The sequence below is a fragment of the Lissotriton vulgaris genome, chromosome 1_1 (assembly GCF_964263255.1).
Source record: "Lissotriton vulgaris chromosome 1_1, aLisVul1.2, whole genome shotgun sequence".
NCBI lineage: Eukaryota > Metazoa > Chordata > Amphibia > Caudata > Salamandridae > Lissotriton > Lissotriton vulgaris.
This window is the reverse complement of record NC_141685.1, coordinates 1,928,774,585-1,928,793,515: the sequence shown is the minus strand read 5'-3', so window position 1 is coordinate 1,928,793,515 and position 18,931 is coordinate 1,928,774,585.

The window sequence follows — 18,931 nt, the reverse complement described above, 5'->3', positions numbered from 1 at the left end:
CTTCAGTGAGGGAGAACGAAGGACACAGGAGTATCGGAATACTTTTAGGTGCACTCACCATGCCCCAGATGAGAATGTGCGACACTGGAATCACGGAAACATGGAGAGTCGTGAAGCGTCTCGACATGCATCCGGCGATAGTGGACGGAGTCATGAGAACCTAGGGAGTCGTGAAACGTCTCGCCATGCATCCGGTGATCACGAAAGAGATCGCGGGAATATGGAGGGCTATGAAGGACCTTATCGTTTGTTGAGCGACACCAGACAGCAAGCGAGTTACAGTGGTTTAGAACAGAACGGTGGATCCTATCTCGTATCTGGAGAAACCGAGCCGAAAAGACGGACTGTAGGGTTGGGGGACGGAGCATTATTCCACCATACCCCACGTGAAGATGGAAAGGCTTGGGATCTAGAGAGGTGGGAACAAAGAGATGGAAGGAAGACTCCTCATAACTCACCTGCGCTTAGGCGTAGGGCGCATAGTGGAGGTGAGAGGGATATGAGAGAACAACCTAGGACTGACGTGCTGAGAGCTGAAATAAAGGCAAGACGGATTGATGTAATGAGTCTGAAGTCAGACTTGGATGAAATAATTGACGGCACAGTGGCAATCGAGAGGCTAGAGCTGTATGCGCCAGATGAGATACTGTTTTTATCTAAAGATGTTACTCGGAAAGCGAGAGCAGCTCATGAGAAGTTATCTGAATTGGCAGAAAAATATATGATAGACATATCACGAACCAAAGCTTTACAGCCGAACCATAGGTTAAATTGCACAGATCTAGATTTGGATGAGCGTAGAACGATCGGACTGAGAGTACACATAAGGGAACTAGTCATGTGTATTAGGATATGGAGAGATCTGGATAGATGGGAGGAAAGATGGTCCAAGAAGGGATCTGTCAGACGAAGTACACTAGTGAAGTCCCAGGATACAGATTTAATGCGAATGGAAGCTTTCCCTTTGCGAGAAATCGCGAACGGAAACTATGTTCACGTACCCTGGAGTAGGGGGGATTTGGCGGCATTCACCAATTCCTTCCCAAAGCTTAGAGAAAATCCCGTAGAGTGGTACAAGCAGGTAGAGAGATTCGTGAAGATCTCTAAGGTACTTTGGATCGATTTGAACACATTGTTCGATATCGTAGTACCTGGAGATTTGTGGACGGCATGCAAGCTTAATGTTGAATGGCCTACTTGTGAGCCTCCGAGAGATACCCGGACAAACGGTCCATCAGTTAGAGTCATGGAAAAATACGAGAGAGTAATAACATGGCTAAAAGAAAAAGTGCCGGTGCAAGATATAGACTGGGTCAAGATAGATCGAACGACTCAGGAGCCTAAAGAAACGGTTCACGAGTTCTATGAGAGGCTACTGAAAGCATTTAAACAATACAGTGGGTTAGATGTAATGGATCCTAAAGACATAGGACAGTTTGTGTCAAAGTTTGTTCTCGGACTGAGACCAGACATAAGCCTAATGATTCAACAGCATCTGATCTGTTGGCAGAACAAACCTTTAGATGAAATTCTGAGGTATGCCAGGTACTGTAGCGATGAGATAGATTCTAAGGCAAAGAAACTCAAGGAAAAGTTAATGCTGGTACAAATGCAAGCAGCTGGAAAGGGTGGACAGCGGCAACAGGGAACAGGAACGCAAGCAAAGAAACAGAATAATCAGAGCAGAGATGAGGAGGAAAGACCGAGACCGAGAATGGATATCGCGGCACTGAAAAAGACAACTAGATGCCATCAGTGTAACGAGGTGGGACATTGGAGACGTGAATGTCCTTACAATGTTGAGACAGGGGAATTAGAACAGGAGGAGGAAGAGGTGCAGAATAACGTGGTTAAGGGAGCAACAGTCCCGAAGGGAAAGTTTGTCAAAGGGGGGACTCAGACTCCTCGAGCCCCGTTTCCTCAACCACCTCGCATTACCAATGGAGGAAAAACCTATAGACAAATGCCATTGTTCGTAGGAGGAGAAGAGTGCTACTACGTTGATCCTCTTACAGGGCAACGAGTGAATAGGGAGGAAGACTGTACTCTAGGAGCCGCCTTGGAAGTAGATCAGAGAGGACCATATGTAGAGGCCGAAGTAGCTGGATGTCCTACTACCTTTTTGGTGGATACGGGGGCCACTCGATCCACGTTGAGATCAGCGGTAGTCCCAGGTCTGCCAATATCGGGAGAGATGATTCAGGTGGTAGGAGTCGCAAACAAGAGGATGACGAATCCTCTGACAGAACCAGTGTCAGTAAAGATAGGGAATTACAGTGACGAACATCAGTTTGTGATCTGTGATTCTAGCCCTGTGTGTTTGCTGGGAAGAGATCTGTTGTGTAAATTGAACTGCACAATACATTGTACACCTGAAGGAGTAGAAGTGCAGACCAATGATGAGGATGCTGATTTTAAGGTTGTAAACTCACAGGAGTGCGTGGAACTATATCCTACCTTAACAGTGGAGGAGCTTCCACAGGATTTGAGGGAGAAAGTCTCAGCGGAGGTATGGGACTTTACTGGAGAAGAAATAGGATTGATCAAGGGAGTAGAACCAGTAAAGATCCTGGTAAGACCCCATGCTGAATATCCAAGAACACCACAGTATAAATTGACACCGGAGACGATTGCAGGAATAAAGCCTGTGATCGAATCCATGATTAAACAGGGAATACTGAAAGAGATCGTGGGTAGTCCATGTAACTCCCCGATCATGGGTTTGCAGAAGCCTAGTGGAAAATACAGAATAGTGCAGGATCTTCGAAAGATTAATAATATTGTTGTCTCATGTTGTCCAGTGGTACCGAATCCATCAGTGATATTATTTCAGATACCGTTCCAAGCTGAATGGTTTACCGTGATAGATTTGTGCCAGGCTTTCTTTTCGATTCCTTTAGACGAAGAGAGCCAGTATCTTTTCGCTTTTAAGCTGGAAGATCGCGTTTTAACATGGTGTCGTATCCCTCAGGGGTATACAGAAAGCCCATCGATTTTTAACCAGCTATTGAAGAAAAATCTTGAAAGTCTAGTACTGCCCAAGAATTCGGTTCTGGTCCAGTACATAGACGACCTCCTAGTTGCGTCAGAAACTGAGGAAGCTTGCAGAGTAGACACCATAACCTTGTTAAATCACTTGGCCGAGAACGGGCACAAGGTGTCTCCAAGTAAATTGCAATATTGTAAGACTGAAGTGCAATACTTGGGCCATAGGATTGAAAAGGGAAAGCGGAAGGTGTCTCCAGACAGAATAGAGGCAATTATGAAGATGAACGCGCCTACAACACAAAGAGAAGTCAGGATGTTTCTAGGCATGGTCGGTTACTGTCGACAGTGGATAGCTAACTTTTCACTGAAGGCAAAACCGTTGTTACAACTGACGCACAAAGGAGTAAGTGATCCGGTACCATGGGACAAGGATTGTTTGATGGTGTTTTTGCAGCTGAGGGAGGACTTATGTCGCGCCCCGGCTTTGGGAATGCCTGATTACACAAAACCGTTTTTGCTTTACTGCTGCGAAAGAGAGGGATGCGCTTTAGCGGTTTTAGCCCAGATCCACGGAGATGCGCGCAGGCCAGTGGCGTATTTTTCGGCTACATTAGATCCAGTAGCCGCAGCGTTGCCCGGATATCTCAAATCCGTAGCTGCAACGGGTGTCAGCATTGAACGTTCTGAAAGCGTGGTAATGGGACATCAGTTAGTGGTGTACGTGCCGCATTCTGTGGAATTGTTAATGACCAGGACGAAGACTCAGCATCTGACAAATGGCAGGCTCACACGCTATGAGCAAGTCATACTGGCTGCCGAGAATGTGACCCTAAAAAGATGCTCCGTCTTGAATCCTGCAACTTTGATGCCACTTCCGAATGAGGTGGATGATGAAAATTGTACAGATCATGACTGCCTTGATGTGACTGAACTATGTACCAAACCGAGACCCGATATCGTAGATGAGCCATTGGCTGATCCCGATGAAATTTCCTTTGTTGATGGTTCATGCGTAAGAGACGATGTCGGTCAGCTGAGAGCAGCTTATGCAGTTTGCACGATTACCAGAGTTATAGAAGCCGCTTGCCTGGAAGGAGTACACTCCGCACAGGTAGCTGAAATTGTTGCTTTGACGCGTGCTTGCTTAGCAGGCAACAAACTTCGAGTCACCATATACACCGATAGCCAGTATGGTTTCGGGGTAGTTCACGATTACGGGCAGTTATGGTCTCAAAGAGGTTACATGACCTCCTCGGGTTCTCCCATTAGGAATGGAGAATTTGTGAGACTTTTGTTAGAGGCATTGCAAGACCCAACAGCTATTGCAGTGGTTAAATGTGCTGCGCATACAAAAAACGTAGACTTTGTATCACAAGGCAACCGCTATGCGGATGAGGTAGCGCGTTATTGCGCGGAACAGGGATATTCTTACACTGATGCAAAAGTGGGGGGAGTCCAAGAAAGAACTGAATTAACAATGTTGTTAGATACTGTGGATACGTGGGATGAATTGAGATGTGTACAGGAAAATGCACCAGATGATGAGAAAAAGAGCTGGGAAACAGCGGGTTGTACGAAAAGCGAGATGAATTTTTGGATCTCTGCCGACGGGAGGGCAGTTTTACCAAATGAACTTGTTAGTCCAATGGCAAGGAAATTACATGGATCAGCACACATAGGAAGAGATGCTATGGTGAGAGTATTCAGACAGACATGGTTTAATCCCAAGTTTAGAGTAGCGGCTGAAGCAGTGTGTCAGCGATGTGCGATCTGTCAGCAACTAAACGTGGGAAAGAGAACACCCGTTACATTGAGTCACATAGGAAGGTCTGGGGGGCCTTTCAATAGGATGCAGCTTGATTTTATAGAAATGCCTCCATGCAACAGACTCAGATACGTTTTAGTGATTGTTTGCATATTTTCTAGATGGGTTGAGGCTTACCCTACACGTAGGTGCGATACACTTACAGTAGCAAAATTGTTACTTAGAGAGTTAATACCGAGGTTTGGGGTGCCATCCTCTTTGGAATCGCACAGAGGAACTCATTTTAACAGCGAAGTAGTGAAGATGCTATGTTCAGCTTTGAATATCGACCAGAAGTTACACTGCAGCTATCGACCTGAAGCCTCAGGGATTGTAGAGCAAATCAACAGTACAATCAAGTCCAGACTTGCCAAAGTTTGTTCATCAACATCCCTGAGTTGGCCAGACGCACTTCCAGTGGTTCTTATGAGCATACGTAGCACACCTGATAGAAAAACAGGTCTCTCTCCACATGAAGTGCTCAACTTGCGGGATTCATCGAGCAATACCATCTGCTCGATGAAACACAATTCGGGTTCCGTAAGTATCACGGGACGGAAACAGCCCTCATAAAGGCAGCAGACGACATCCGATTAATTAGAGACCAAGGTGGAACCGCACTATTGGTGCTCTTAGACTTATCAGCTGCCTTCGACACGGTTGACCATAAGATCCTAGTCAACCGTGTCGAAAGGATGGGCGTGCAAGGTACAGCGAAAGACCTAATAGCGTCTTTTCTAGCAGAAAGATCCCAGGCAGTCATACTGGGCCAGTATGAATCTGCTGAATTATCACTGCCGTGTGGGGTACCACAAGGTTCATCCCTTAGTCCGACACTTTTTAACATCTATGTGTCGGACCTCGCAAATACCATCAAAGCGCACGGGATGAACCTTACCTCATACGCAGATGACACTCAGCTGATACTGGCTGTCAGAAATGACGGGGAAACAGTGGCGGAAAATTTCAAGACAGGTATATTGGCCATTGGAAAATGGATGTCCGAAAACTGCTTGAAATTAAATTCCGACAAAACCGAGGTGGTCATTTTTGGCCACCTCAGTCCAAGCTGGTCCCCCACTTGGTGGCCATCATCTTTCGGAGCTGTACCTGAGCCAGCTACGAAAGTGAGAAACTTGGGTGTCATCTTCGATGACAACCTAAATTTCATGGCTCACGCAAACCAGACGGCCTCCAATGCCTTCTTCAAGCTACGATTGGTGAGGAAGATTCTTCCGTTTCTCCCTACCAACGTGGGAAAGACATTGGTTAGCGCAATGGTCCTTTCAGCGCTGGATTATTGCAACGGCTTGTTTGCAAATGCCCAAGCGAAAACTATCAAGAAGTTGCAGACAATCCAGAATGCAGCAGCCAGGCTTCTCCTCAACATTCCAAAATTTAAGCCTATATCTGAATCTTTGAGAAGTCTCCACTGGCTACCTGTTAGGAACCGAATTAAGTTTAAGACACTATGTATCGTCTATAAAGCACGGCACCATCAAGCGCCTCAGTTCTTATGCGACCATCTCGTCCCGTACATTCCCACTCGAATGCTACGATCTGCAGGACAGAATGACCTGATTGTGCCTCGAACCAGACTGGTCAACTGGGGAGACAGACGTTTTTTAGTCGCTGCCCCAAGATTGTGGAACACACTCCCACAAAACATAAGATCAAGTCCAAATTTACTGTCCTTCAGAAAGAAACTGAAAACTTGGCTATTTAATCTCTAAAAAACTATACAGACCTTATAGGAGGGTAAAACAGTACAGCGCCGAGACGCCTGCGGGCAATTGTTCGCGCTTAATAAATGCCAAAAATAAATAAATAAATAAATGGGGAGAGCTATGAGATTGCCATCGGTTCCGACTGCAGCGCTAGTGAACATCACAGACGATTTGATCTTGGACTACTGCAAGGGACTATCTGATGCCATTAATTCTGTGTCCCTCCAGGTCCAGGCTGCAGAGGTTCCATCAGCACAAGATTTATGCCATGACCTGAGTCCAGGGGACTGGGTCCTGGTGAAAAAACACGTCAGGAAGAACTGCTTAGACGTGCGTTGGCGAGGACCATTTCAAGTCATACTTGTGACGAACACTGCGGTAAAGTGTGGAGGTCTGCCAAACTGGATACATGCCTCACACACCCGAAGAGTGCCAACACCTCTAGAAGAAACAGCTCCTCTCTCGGATGAGAATCCGGCGGGAAGCGGAGAAGCCACAGAGGGGGAAAGCCAAGCTGTGGAGGTGATCGAAGAGGCTGAGACTGTGTTGGAACAGGACGACGAAGGTCAGGACACTAGCGAGACCGAAGTCGCCTCAGGAGAAGAGAGTAATTGGGAGTCCGACACAGATATCGAACAAACTGAGAGTGACCAAGAGACAAGTCCAAGAACAAGGAGCAGAAGGACAAGGAGTGACGAAGCCAGTTGGCCGGAGAGAAGGAAAAGGCCAAGCTCGGAAGGAAAGCAAGGAAGAACTCTTGTCCCGATTGCTGAAGAATCGGATCAGGAAGAGGAAACGACAGACTCAGGAACTGAGAGTCCAAGAAGATCGAGAAGGGTACGTGTGCCCTGCAGAAGGTACGCCACCCCGGAGTGGACTTATCTAGCAGATGTCTTGGGGACAGAAATCTGGGAGAGTGAAGAGCGTGAAAGTAATCGATCTCGATCCATTTGTGGCAGTGGAGATATGGATGTTGACGCCTGGACTCGAGACTGAGGGGTTACTGACTTTCACACTTCCTATACCCCCATACTTGAGTCAGATCAAAGATTTAGTGTTAAACAGATTACAATTTCCAACATTTGGTCATCAAATACCAGAAGAAGAAGAAAAAGTCATCCGTTTTGAGTTGTTGGAACTTGTTGTGAAAGCTGCAGGTACGAGAATAATTGTTGATGCATAAAGACTTTTGTATATAAGTTATAAAGAAGAAGATAACCTAGCGCCGAGTGGAAAGAAGAATAAAATTAGGGATTACATTTAGAGGACGGAGAAGGGCTAGGGTTGTCTGCTGCTGGAAAGAGAAAAGACATTGTTGTGAAAAAGAGACTTTGTTGATAAAGAGCACTTTAAAGACTGAGAAAGCAAACAAAGCAACCAAAGACTGGAAAAAAACTTTTTCGCAAAAGAAGGAGCTACGCTGTTCTGATAACATGGAGAACGGCAACCCAAACAGAAAAGCCAGATGCATAGTAGGTACACTTATAGCAATAGTAATATTCCTCATAATTACAGTAGTGACAATATCTTACATAACAGGACATGAAAGCGATAAGGAAATAACAGATGTAAAAACTGTAACGACTTTGAAACCTGCTCTTGTGGGGAAGAAGGAGGAGAGCAATGTTATACGTGAAAAGGCGTTACTAGCAGATGAAGCTCGTAGGTTACACGTAGACGAGTCGCAGGGAAATTTTAGGTCAAACGCATATGCTAAACTGTTGTACGAATATATCGATGCCATGGAGGCCAAAGATTGCTATGTTTGTATGCAATTGCCGGCTTCTGTAGATGAAGGCATTAGATATCATCATCTCCCATTGACTTATGGGATAACATGTAGTTTACTGCTTAGTATATTTTATGGTAGAGAAGGATTCGAGTACTACTTTTCAAATTATGATTCGGTACTGCCTGAAGTTCCGAACTATAAACAAATGAATAAGTGGGACTATTACAAAAAGGAGGATAGATTAGCTAAATTCTTTCTTCCTTGGGATACATTAGATACATCATATGCACGCAGAAATAATCTGACTTGCAAGGTGTCGGAGGTAGAGAAAAAGTTCATAGGACAAGTGGATGACCGATACAGAAGGCAGAAGATTCTAAAAATGTCAGGACAATGGAAAACGGATTGGACAGAAGAAGAGAAGGCACATAAAAAGAAAGGTAGCAATGGTCCAATAGCATTGGATAGAACGCAGAAAGGAAAGTTATGTTTAACTCGAAGCAAGACGTATTATGAGAGTGTATTTGTAGGTGAAGTGAATTGCGAACATGCTTTTAGATTAGAGTATTATACGAAAGATTTTATGAAAGGGATGCAAGCTATTCCTAATGTGTATTTTGTATGTGGAAGAAATGCCTATGTAAAACTACCTGACAATTGGTATGGTTCGTGTTACTTGGCAATTGTCTTCCCCAAAATATATCATGCAAAGGATTTAGCGATCATAGAAGGAAAGACTTCGACGAGAACGAAAAGGGAAGTAAGAGATGCAGAGGTAGTAGGAGATGTATTTGGAGCGATGTTTCCATTGCTAGGCTTAATCCTTAACGATGTTAAGATCAGGAGACTAGCTACAGTTGTAGGTAGATTGTCTGCAAGTACTGCAAGGTCATTAATGTTAGTAGAAGGCGAGATGCAATCAATTAGAGCAATGGTTCTTCAAAACAGACTTGCTCTAGATGTAATATTAGCAAAAGAAGGCGGAGTTTGTAAGGCTTTGAAGGTTCAGGAATGTTGTACTTATATTCCTGATAATTCAAAACCACTTGAGAAGGTCATAAGCAACATTACACAGATTCATCAAGAAATCGAAGATTTGTCGAAAATAAATGTTTGGGAAAAAGTAGGACATGGAGTAGGAAAGGTTGGAAGTTGGTTTGCTAACCTTGGCAAAAGTATAGTATGGTATATATTAAAACCTGTACTAATAGTATTAATTTGCATAATTACATTATTAGGATTAGTGAAACTATATAAATGGTATAGGTCGAACCAGTTACAAAGATCGATGAGAGATCAAGAAAGGAGATTAGCTGTCTTACAAGATCAACAGTATAAAAGTCTGAGAGCACTCGAATCGATAAAAAGAGGAAATGTTGTAACTAGTTTGGTGTAAAGGGTGCTATTCAAATTGCATTTAGTGATGACTCCTAAAAGTCATCAAAGGGGGGAACTGAGAGAGCGCAATTTGAATAAAACGTATATCCTAGCCATATTTAGACGCATAAAGTATAAACGTAGGAATGAAATGTATATCGTAACGTGAAGTTGACGCCTATAGCATAAAGGTCAACAGGAGTGATAACGTGGTATAAGAAATGTAAATGTATTTACTTTTAAACATGCATTAGATTTAGAAGGCCCGTATACATAATGGGTTAATGTAGGAATGTGTAGAAATGCTTATGAAATGTAGAACGTGCAAAGTAGAATTCATGTACGTGTGTAACTTTAATGGAGAAACGGCGAGAAATGTAACGTGGAGAAGTGCGCAGAAAGTATACATACGACGATGTAACGAATAAGCATATAATCTCGTACTCTATGTATTATATATATATTCTATGTAAAATGTATTCAAGTATAATCAAGACTTTGCTAAAATGCGATTAGAGATAAATGTGTGTTAAAGGTTATACTGTGTAGAAAGAAGTTTGTAGGAATATTAGAAGAGTTTAGGTCATTTGTGATTTTAACCTGACTGACCAAGAGTTCGCAGGAGCGTAGTCCAATGTATGTAATTTAAGTGGACTCATAGGAGTCGTGAATAGCTTGATGTGGACGTGAGAGCCAAGAAGTCTAGCACTTGTTAGATTTAAGGTGACAACGCTGGACAAAGTTTATGGCCTAAACGTGATAAGAAGCGCTTGGAATTTGAGAGTTGTTTTGGAATGACCATTCACAGGACCTAGAAGGGTCAAGACAGTTGTAAAGTTAAAGTCTTGTTTAAGTTCATTTGACTTTCGATCTGAAAGTGTCAGTTGAAGTCGCCAACAAGAAGATGAAGATGACATCTAAGGAGAAGGGTCAACCTAACGGACGACGCAAGGAGATGAAGTAATGGAAGAAGCCAGAAACTGACATCATCGGGGAAAGTCCGTGGTGGGCGTCAAGGGGCGTTTCACCCACACTGTGCTTGTGTATTTTAGGGACAGCACCCCGGGGAGAAGATGGCAATTAGCGAAGGGAACAGCGAAGCTAATGGCTCAGAGCGAGAAGATAGGGAAGGAGGGCGAACAGCTCCGAGCAGAGGCCATCTTAGAGAGCTCAGAGTAGATGACTTGAGCAGATGCGCTGAGAGAGATCAAGAGCGCAAGGGAGCAGTAGGCCGAGGACCCTTAGAGAGCGGATGGGTAGGCAGAGAGGGTACTGCTTCTTGAACTTAAGTTACCTTTAGAGGCTAAGAGAGTTTGAACTTCTTTGGGAGTCAAACTGCTGACACCTTTTTAGGAAAGGAACTTGCGAAGTAGGGATGTCATTTAGTATAGAGTAGGGACAGATTTAACTTGATTATTTTTCTCTTTCTGTAGATGACGCAAAAGAACCACTTCATATCGATACTTTTAATTTGCAGATTCGTGAATTGATTTTGTATTCTTTTGTATACTTATTGAGATTTATCCTGAGAGGATTGTATACGCATTTAATCTTGATTTTATATAAACTTTTAAACTTCATCAGTTGTAAGTGGTTCTTCAGAGTGGCGTCAGTTCATGGGGTTATCTAACCTATGCGGGGGTTGTCTTTTACTCAATGACAGATATAAATCGATCCAAAATTGACGAATGAGATAAGTTATTAAATTGATCAGAAATTGATATCAAAATCTCATTCCCCGCAACTGTGTCAAATGCCGCTGAAAGATCCAGTAGAAACAGCATAACTGATTCCCCTGAATCCAATGCCATCCTAATGGAAAGGGGCGACCACTCGGTCCCCCCGAACGTATGGTGGAGTACCCCGATCCCCCCGGGAAGCCATTTTGGGCGGGAGGCCAGTCTCGGCTGGTATGCCCGAAGCGGCGTAGCCGGGGCGCGCCTTTTCCCGCCCAAGAGTATGTATGTATGTATGTAAATGTAAATGTATAGGCATTTATATAGCGCACTACTTACCCGTAGGGTCCCAAGGCGCTTCGACCGCTGCGAAACCCTTCCTGGCTTCCCTGAGAGATGGTCCCTTAATGGGTATCTCCAGGGTGAGACCAGGCATCCCCGGCGGTCTGGTGGGGCCGTTAGTGAAGATGAGGCAAGCTAATGCCCAGAGTTGCCGAGTGTGATCGCTGATCAGAGTGGGCACCGAGGCGAGAGAATTATCGAGTCCGCTGACCCTGGTCCAGAAACCTGCCGCGCCGGGAATCGAACCCTGGTCCCGGGCCGTCCTCTGCTCTCGGGTCTGCCGCCTCTAACCAGTGAGCCACTGTCCTAGACACCGAAGCCGCTAGCCACGCCCCGGAGGCGGATTGGAGGTGGGTCCACGCCCGCCCGAAGAAGGATAAAAGGAGCAACAAGCCAAGAAAGCATCCTCTTGTTCCTGTGCTCTGAAGCTGCACCTCCCCGTTGCACGAGAGCTCGAGACGGAACGAAGAGCCAATTTTGAAGGATTTAATTTTGTATTTGTTCTTTCAGAAAGTCAGCGTTGGACGATGCCGGGCAAGAAGGTCGGAAAGAGGGTCGGTACTGATCAGATGCTCCGCATGCTGGTGAAAGACATGGCCGAGATGAAGAAGCAGATGGCGGCAATGAATGGTGTGGGGGGACCCAAGCGAGTCGTCGGACCAGCATTGCCGGGAGTAGTCCCTAACGGGAGAGGTAGAAGGGCCAAGAAGGGAGCGTCAGGGGGGGAGGCCCCAGTTCCCGAGGCGCCGCCGGTCCCGAATGAGGGGCAACCAATTCCGGTTGTTGTCACCCCCGTGAACGGGGAGGATATGCCTCCCGAACTGGCAGCACAGTTGGCAGCATGGTTGGGAAAAGATAACGAGGGGGCCACGGCTGAGGATGCCAGGGCAGTGTTGAAGCAGTTGCGGCAATCAAGAGGGGCTGCAAAGGCACCATGTCCTCTTGTTCCCCCACAGGCTCCCGTGGAACAACCAGTAGCGGGTGCGAGTTCGGCAGCAACTACGGTTACAGCTACCGGTCCAGGTAAGCAGCTATTGCCGATGGCGGGGGAGGGTTCGGTACCCTCGAGAAGGGAAAAAGTGGCTCAGCATATCCCGATGGACGTTAAAGAGAGGATATGGGCTGATAAATATATAAACATGTTTTCTTTACTAACTGATCATTATGAGATTGAGCATGTGAAAAATCAAAAGGAGTTTCTGCACCCTAGTGTTTGGCGCGCTAAGATGGCCGCTTTCAGAGTTGATGAAACGATAGGTAATTGGGGCAGAGCGTTTGGGATGTTCACCGCAATTATGGGGGAACGAAGGCCTGAACTGTTGGCTGAGCTACCTGTGTATCAGACACGTATCATGGAGTTTTCTCAGACATATGAGGGTAATCAATGGTTTTGTTACGATAACATATTCCGTACGTCCAAGGAGTTCGACACATCTCTGACGTGGGATTGTTTCGACTCCATTTCCTGGCAAAAAATGGAGAAATCGGGCATGACAAAGTCACCATCGTTGGGGGGGAACGGGGGCGAGTTTTCCCGCCACTCATCTGGGGCGCCCTTTCGGGCGAGATCAGGCAATGATCAGCACTCAAGGACGAATGGCAACTCAGGTAAAAAAGGGGTATGCAGGAGTTTTAACAGAGGCAAGTGTACAAGGCCCCAGGGGTCATGCAAGTTTAGACATGAATGTACAGGGTGCGGGCAGTCCTCGCATCCCGAGACCATGTGCAGAGCCAAAACGGGTGACACGGGAAGTAGAGGGGGCGCCAAACAGGTCTGAAATAGTCCGAGGGGCGTCTCTACCTACCCCGGTTGATACCATGGCAATGATTCCTTGGCTTAATGAATACCCGGTTCATAGCTCCGCTGGGGTGTTGCGAGATGGTTTTTCATATGGTTTCCGCATCCCGGTGGGGGATTTTCAGGGTAAAACACAATGTAGGAACCAACTGTCGGTTCTGCAGAATACGACTGTGGTACAAGCAAAGATTGGGAGAGAGGTGACCCGGGGTCGGGTTGCCGGACCATATGAGAGGGGGTGGCGGGTATCTCAGCCATATTGATTCTGCTACCTCACATTGCGCTGCCTCTGTGCTGAACCCAGCTCGAAATCTGGATTGGGTATCGTCCAGGATATTGTGGCTCTCGATAACATTGGCAATTGCCCCTGCACTATCTTTTCCAGCATTTTTTTTCCTGGAGCTGACAGCAGAGAGATAGGACTGTAATTGTTCAATTCCCCTGAATCCACATTGGGTTTCTTCTTAACCCCTTCGGTGCTCACGACGGAGCGGTTCCGTCATGAGCACCGGTTGCTGTGCTTATGACGGAACCGTTCCGTCATGGCCCCACCCGCTCAACAGAACCTTCAACACAGGGTGAAAATTTGCGCCGCGCTGAAGGAGTTAAGAGGAAGTAGAGTGGTGTGCTTCCATAGATCAGGGAAGATGCCGGAGGAAAGAGAGGTATTCCATATTTTAGACAGCACATTGCTGATGGAATGTGCCAGCTCTTTTCACAGTTTAGGAGGGCATGGGTCATCCGGCGAGCCTGACTTGCAGCCCTGGATCACAGCCAGTGCTTCCTTCTGAGAGATGGGAGTAACTACAGAGAGGAGAGGCATAGCTACCACGTCAGATTTAGCTGAGTAAGGCAGAAATACAGGATTTGTCAAAGGGTCTGATCACCAAAATAGTTAAAGCTGGCCCACTGACGTTATCAAAGGGTCAGTTCATCAACATATATAAAGTAGACCTATTGGCTTTGTCAAAAAGTTTCCGAACACTATAATCAAACGTATATTTCCAAAAATAGAACCAACCTAGGACATGTGTTGCTCTCATTAGGTATAGCTTGGTGCCAGTGACAATAAGTGCATGAGACCCAGCCTGGGCATACTTGTCTCACTTAGGGCTACACACTAAAATATACAGAAAGTAATGGCTGGAATTTTTGAATTAATCTCAGCCACTGGTAATTACTTGGGGCATGTAGGAAAGACATATTTTTTGTACTTCTCACCAACTTATTTTGACCAATGCTGGTGGTTACAGGACCCTGGGCTCTGCCAATCAGGTCCAGGGCCCGTGCTCTGACCGTAAACATATATGGTAAGTGGTGTAATAATAAATGGCCAAGACAATCTACTTGTAAGTCCCTGGTAAATGGTGGGTCATGCAGATTCAGAGACTCCAATGGGCATAAGGCACTTAAGTGTGCACCACTGTGGCACATGGTGTCATTTTGAAGCCTGCCCTGCCATCCAGGCTGGTGTTATAATACAACTGTGTCCAAATTCGACTTTGGAATTAAAAGTACTTCCAAAGACCAAAACTACCTTTCTATTACATACAAGTCACCCCTAAGGTTTGCCCTAGGATCCCCAATGGTAGGGTACCTTGTTATAAAAAGCAAGGACATTATACAATATGTCTTATATGCCCTGGAATGGGAAAAACACCCAAAGTCATTTTTCCCCATAGTAGATGCTTTAGGGCTATTCATGTTTGTGATTGGGCCTCTTCGCTCTGGAATCGCGCCACTGTCATGAAGGATGAGCGTGAGTGGGTGCAAATGTGTTTCTTCTCACAGTAAGTTCACCATTCACAACCTCGAGGCTCCAGTTTATCCGTTTGCGATGCTTGGGTTCTCTTCGCACCCTAAGGAACAGCGCCAGTGACACTCTCCTTGCTGCCGGACCACTCCTGCCCCACAAATGGGACTCTTGGCACAATTCTGAGTAGATAAAAGTTCAGCGGGACTTACCTGGGACAGTATCCAACCTACCCTACATCGTGGTGGCTTGATCTTTTAGATTTGGCCCAATCCAGTTTGACCGGGGTTGAAGCTTTATGATTTTAGGTGCTGTACAGCAATGTTATTCTTTAAAAATTCATATCTCTGCTTCCCTATATTGGATATTTGTCATTTGAAAGATAAAAATATTCTCTATTTGTATAAATTGGTGTTGGATTTTTATTGTGTTGTGTCTTTTATTTATTTACTGTTTTGAAGATATTAAATGCTTTACACGCCTGTCTCCTAAATTAAGCCTGCCTGCTCGTCTACCAAGCTACCAAGGGTTAAGCAAAGGATTAATTTATTGAGACTTGAATGGACCTTGCTAGAGATTGGCGAATTATTACTAGCTGAAGGCACCTACCTCCATCTAATAGGAATCTAATAGTAATCCACCTTCCTACAGGGCCACATTCCAGTCCATTGCTGTTGTGCACTCCAAGCTTTTTCAGTTTGGACCCACCCATATGCAAATCTGTTTTGGCCCTGTAGTAATGGGAGAACTACAGGCCAAACTGCTAAGCCAGGTCTTCCCGGGACTGAAACACACGCAACCTGGCCTCCAATATATTCCACTTCTCCTCTTAAGCAGAACCCTAGTGCAGCGTTTAAAAAATCCTGGTGATAATCTTTGACTTCATCTATACCTAAGATGCTCCAGCCAGTCATTCCGCCAAATATTCTTTCTCTCAAAGGCGTTTGCTGGAGGACGGGGGTCATTAAATTATAATCTCCTAAAATCTTGGATCATGGCAACCCTCTAGCAACTTGTCAAGCAAAAGGGAAAAGAGAGGTTTCATTCTGGTGGCTGATACAGCAATGGAACATGTACATCAATGTATTTATAAAGGCCTTAAATTATAAGAAAGCCCTTCACCATGTGAAATACAATCCTTCTTTGAAAGGGGATACAGCCAGGTAGGCCATTGGAAAAAGGCTAAATGCATTATTTTAAAATCAACCCTTTAAGGTGGTGCACATCTACACTGCACCCCACAAATTACATTTAATAACTTTTAAGAATGAGTATACAGTTGTCCCAAGTATGGTGACCTTCCCAAAGTCAAATACACATGCTGTGGTTAACCAGTCTGTCTCCACGTGTAGGGACAGAGCACATCCAGGGGAAGGTAAGTGCATGATCCCCTCTTGCTCAGAGTTAAAATACTACCAAATTTAGTAAAGAAATGGTGTGCAAGAATTAAGTGCAATATTCTAAATATGGCATTGCCATAATCAAGAATAGAAGATAATAATGCATGGATTATCTCTTCTTTGCCTTCCAGATATAAGAAAGGAAGACATGTTCTCAAAGTCTTCAGAAGTAAAACACAGGCTTAAGCTACTTTATTCCCCCTTAAAGTGAAAGACAAATCTGGACTCAAAGGTCGCTTCCCATGGTCAGTAGGGTGGATAAAGCCAACAGCTGAGGGGGCCACCATGCTCACAATTGGATGGCTGCTAAGAACCACTACTTCAGTCTTGTCTTAATTAAGTGTGTGCCTTATGTTTATACAGTTTGCAACAGCAAAGAGCCAATGTTAAAAATGTTTGTAAATACTGACCGGTGAACTGTGCAGCCAGATCAAAGCCTGGGTGTCATCTATGTAGACAGAAATTGGAAGTCACATCATCTTATAAGGTGCCTCATGGATATTAAATAGTTTAGGGCTCAGCATTGATATCTGTGGCTTACCACACCCTAACGATCTAAACTGAGATTGGTAGCAAAGAAAAGACACAGCCTGAAATCTTCTAGTAAAAGGAATTCTACATATTTATAGCATGGGGTGTAATGCTGAGTAGCTCAAGTCAAATCAGCAACAGTGGGTGATTGTCAGAATCTAAAGCCATTGTGTGGTCTAAGAAAAACAAGGCAGGTACACTGTATCTATCCCACTATCTAAGGTTGATACTAGGGTTGTAGTGGCATGCCATATTGTGCAATATCTAGTGCTGATATATTACCTAATTATTCTCATATTTAGGGAGAAGAGAAATTGGATGCTAATTCGTCGGTCCTTTGGTATCTGCATTCTCCTTTTTTAAATGGGGTCAATTTCTGATTTCTAGAGTAAATAATTGTTCAGCAGACTAGGGCTACCATACATGCGATACATGCCAACTTCTTGAGATATGAGGAGAGCTCGGAACCTGACAATTGTGAGGAGACCATTTATGATTCCTTTGATGAAATAGGCAAGAGCTCAGTGTGCTGACTTTGTGGTACAGTAGGATGAGGACGTGCAGCAGGGCTGGACAGGATATTTATTCTAATTGGTATTTCCCGGAGGGGTGGGTGGAGTCAGTGGAGACTGGATGTTGAAGGGACTGGGCTGCTGCTCGCACCTCTAAGACACCTGGGGCCTTATTTATGAAGGCCTTGCGTCAGTTTTGCACCGCCGGTGCGTCACTTTTTGTGACGCACCAGCGGTGTACAAAATGCGCCTCGTTGCGCCATATTTAAAAAGTGACGCATCTAGGTAGATGCGTCACTTTTTAAACCCCTGCGCCACATTATTCCTGCGTCAGGTATAATGTATGCAGAGGGGGCGTTCCCCCGCAAAAAGCCTCGTAATAGTGACGCAGTGAAATCTATTAGATTTCACTGCGTCACTTTTAGGACGCTGTTGCGTCAAAATCTTGCGCCTGCCTCACAGCAGGCGCAAGACTGACGCAAGCCCTTTCACATGGGGCTTTCCCCATGTAAAAGGACGCATTGCTGGACTTGCGTCACTTTTGTGACACACTCCAGCAATGCGTCACTTTTGCGCTTACAAATACGTCAGAAATACTGACGTATCTGTAACTCCTTGCGACATGATGCGTCATACATTAAATATGACGCATCAGGAATGTCGTAAGGAGTGCGCACTGAAAAGTGACTTATCGCTTTTTTCACGCAGCGATGCGTCACTTTTCATAAATGAGGCCCCCAGGCCTCATTTATGACTTTTTGCCGTAGGGAAGCGCAGCAGGCCTTCCTGCTGCACTTCCCTGCGGCAAAAAAAAAGGGCAGAAATGCGCTGTATCTATAAGATACGGCGCATTCCTGTCCTTTTCCCCTGCGCCGGCGCACAATGGGCTGCCTGCGCCAGCGCAGGCACCCTTGCACAATGGTGCAAGGGTGCCTGCGTTGCGGGGAAGATTATTTTTGTACAGGAAGGGAAACCTTTCTGTACAAAAATAATCACAAGAGGCTTTTCCTCTTTCTATGTGTGCAGCAGAATGCAGCACACATAGAAAAAGGAAAAACGAGGAGAAATAAAGACATTTCTCCCTGTTGCGCCTCCCTTACGCCTCCCCTGGGGAGGCGTAAGCTTTTGGCACTGCTTCAGAGTTACGATTTCTGGTAAATCTGGGGCAGTGTCAAAAGGCCATGGATGTTGCTGGGAACGCCCCCAGCAACACCCATTGCACGCCCCTTTAACGCAGAACACTGCGTTAAAGGGACTGATATTTATCAGGCAGCAGTACGCCACAAAAACT